This window comes from Piliocolobus tephrosceles, unplaced genomic scaffold, assembly GCF_002776525.5.
Source record: "Piliocolobus tephrosceles isolate RC106 unplaced genomic scaffold, ASM277652v3 unscaffolded_35850, whole genome shotgun sequence".
Classification (NCBI taxonomy): Eukaryota; Metazoa; Chordata; class Mammalia; order Primates; family Cercopithecidae; genus Piliocolobus; species Piliocolobus tephrosceles.
In genome coordinates this window covers 1,517-4,758 of record NW_022319699.1, presented here as the reverse complement: position 1 = coordinate 4,758, position 3,242 = coordinate 1,517, and the positions used below count along the sequence as shown (strand labels likewise).

The 3,242-nt window shown below is 39.9% G+C and overlaps 1 pseudogene; it reads left to right on the top strand.

Annotated features, from left to right (window-relative positions):
* The first annotated feature begins 3 nt into the window (after positions 1–3).
* On the top strand, positions 4–661 carry LOC113222872 (annotated as a pseudogene).
* The last annotated feature ends 2,581 nt before the right edge of the window (positions 662–3,242 follow it).

Below are 3,242 nucleotides of genomic sequence, written 5' to 3'. Positions count from 1 at the left end.
CCGGTGCTGCTGGCGCCTCGGGTGGGTGGCACTGGTGGTGCAGTGAGCGAGCTGTTGCCGCGGTCGGTGGGTGTGGGCCAAGTGGTGGCGAAAGTGCGCGCAGTGGACGCCGACTCGGGCTACAACGCGTGGCTTTCGTATGAGCTGCAGCCAGTGGCAAGCAGTGCTCGCTTCCCGTTTCGCGTGGGGCTGTACACGGGCGAGATCAGCACGACTCGTGTCCTGGACGAAGCAGACTCTCCGCGCCACCGGCTGCTGGTGCTGGTGAAAGACCACGGTGAGCCGGCGCTGACGGCCACAGCCACGGTGCTGGTATCGCTGGTGGAGAATGGCCAGGCTCCAAAAGCGTCATCGCGGTTGTCGGTGGGCACCGCGGGGCCAGAGGCGGCGCTGGTGAATGTCAACGTCTACCTGATCATCGCCATCTGTGGGGTATCCAGCCTGCTGGTCCTCACGCTACTGCTGTACACCGCGCTGCGGTGCTTGGCGCCGCCCGCCGAGGGCGCGTGCACGGCGGGCAAGCCCACGCTGGTGTGCTCCAGCGCGGTGGGGAGCTGGTCATACTCGCAGCAGAGGAGGCAGAGGGTGTGCTCTGAGGAGGGCCCACCCAAGATGGATCTCATGGCCTTCAGCCCGAGCCTTTCACCTTGTCCTGTTATGGGTAGGGCGGAGAAGCAGGCTTTAAATGAAGATCATGATGCCAAAGTAAGTGAATTTTCATAATTAACAGTTAATTTTTATTTTAAATTCATAATTTTTTCCGCAGATTTGTTTTCTATATTTCTGTTTTTAATTTTAATTAATTTAACAAAATTTACGTATTTTCATTTTATTCTGTTTCTTATTATAATCTCTTTGCTTCTCTAATATTTATAATTTAAGTGGAATTAGAAATCATTGTCCACAATCTGCACCTCAGAATTTTTGTCTTCAAACCAAAATATTCTGGGACATGTCGTTTTCTGTTGCATTTTAATTCAGATTCTTAGTAGCATTTTTTTCTGATTAATTATATAGGATTTTCATTTGTTTGCCTTTGAGCTGTAGGAAAATATTTTTACATATACTCTTTTTTGATCATATATTGATATTTGAGCACCGCTGTATCAATTATGCTTTTACACTTTCCATTTCAATGTTTTTCTGCTGAGACTTTTATTAACACTTTGATTTTATCCATTTTGTGTAAGAACTCTGATCATCATACTTTTTATCTGTGGTTCCCTTTTCAGACTTGTGGTTCCAGGAGACAATAGTGTTTATTTATTGTCCCCCTTTTAAACCATTGAGGAATAAAGGACAAAAACAATAATTATCAGCCTGAATACTTCTGGTTGTTATGGTTGATTTATTTACTACTGATCTAAATACTGGAAAAATAGTGATTCAAGAGATTTTGGACTTTGTGATCAAGTAAATTTATATGAAAACTGCATTCCTCTGGCACTGCAGCTCTCTTATTTCTGTTTGAATTTCATTTGATGGTCTTCTCTTCGTGGAGTCTAAATCTATTTTTTGTATTAATGTTTTCATTGTTTCTACACAGTAATTTAAACTATTCACTATTTTCTGTGTGTGTGTGTGTGTGACAGGGTCTTGCTCTGTCACCCAGGCTGGAGTACAGTGGTGCAATAATGGCTCACTGCACCCTCAAGTTCCTGGGCTCAAGTGATTCTCTCACCTCAGCCACTGGAGTAGCTGGGACTACACACAGCACCATCATGCCCTCCGCCTTTTTTTTTTTTTTTTTTTTTTTTTTGTAGAAATGGGGTTTCTCCATGTTTCCCAGGCTGGTCTCAAACTACTGGTTGCAAGTGATCTGCCCACCTTGGCCTCCCAGAGTACTAAGATTATAGGTGTGAGTCACTATGCTTGGTTATTCATTATTTCTTTAAATGAAAAGCAGCAAAAAGTAGTGATTAAGTGTGACTTTTGGTGCTATCCTACCTTGCCTAAACTTCATTGCTACCAATTTTGTTTTGTGGATGGATTGTTTCACCTCCATTTCAGTTTCCTCTGTAAAGTTGGTATGATAAACACTAGTTTCAATGATAGAATTTTCATAAAGCTTTAGTAAGTTGATACTGTAAGGTGCTTATAGCTGTGTTTACCAAATAGTAAGTGCTTAATAAAATTTGCTACTAGTTTTCCGAAGAGGAAAATAAAAACTTCATGTCATTTTATGTTAGGAAACTCTCATTATGGATTCCATATTGTTTTCATTTTATGTAAAGATTGAATTTTTGTTATTCATAGTGAGGCCATAATTACCAAATTAATCCGAGATGTCTCTAACATTTTAAATGCCACGTTCCACATTAAAAGTAATTTAAAATGTGTGTTTCAAAGTTGAAAATTGAATTAAGACTTGGACAGTGGAAATGTTTTATGAATTCAAAAGACATTTGAACTGCTGAGTCCTCAGTGATTTCCTGAAGGTGATTTTGACTTTTTGTGTTGTCCACGTTCCCAGGAAATATTAGACTATGTTAAGCATGAATGGTGTATTTGCCCACATTTAAAAGTTGCTTAAGGGCCATTAGAGGACTGAGTTGAGGTTTGTGTTCCCTAATGTGAGCATTTTCCATTCTTGAAATGGCAGAAACCATTCCTAGTATTTTCTGTTTTCTAAAAGAAGTACATGATAATTTTTAAGCATGTAATTAATATTGCACCAAAATTTCAAAAACTACCTCTACATACTTAAGAGTGGCAGAATTGTCTCTGATTATACTGAAGATCACCATTTGTGTAGATAATGATATCTAACAACCTCAAAACAGCATACTTTCTTAGGAAGTAGAGAACTGTAGCATTGCTAGTGAGTAAATTTTTTTTTAAAGTTTCTAGGGGGGTCTTTTAAGAGTATCACACTGTGCCTGCTGAGAATCATCGAATTAACAAGACTCAGTCCCTGGCTTCAAATTTAATAGATAAATAAAGATAAGTATCCTACATAAATACGATAGTAAAAGGAAGAATATTGTAAGAGGTGCTAGAAAGGTACATCACAGTATTATGGGAATAGAAAAAAAGTATTTGCCTTTTTCCCTTGTTGAAGGAGTCCATGAAGAGTCATGATGTTTTGCTGGTTATAAAATGGAAAGAATTTTCCCTGGGAGAATATGGAGACTAATAGGTATTCTTGAGAACAGAGTAACTTAAGTGAGTACACGGAAAATTCCAAATGTACCTAGAAAAAGGAATAGTCAACTTTGGGTAAAGCACATGGTTCCTATAAG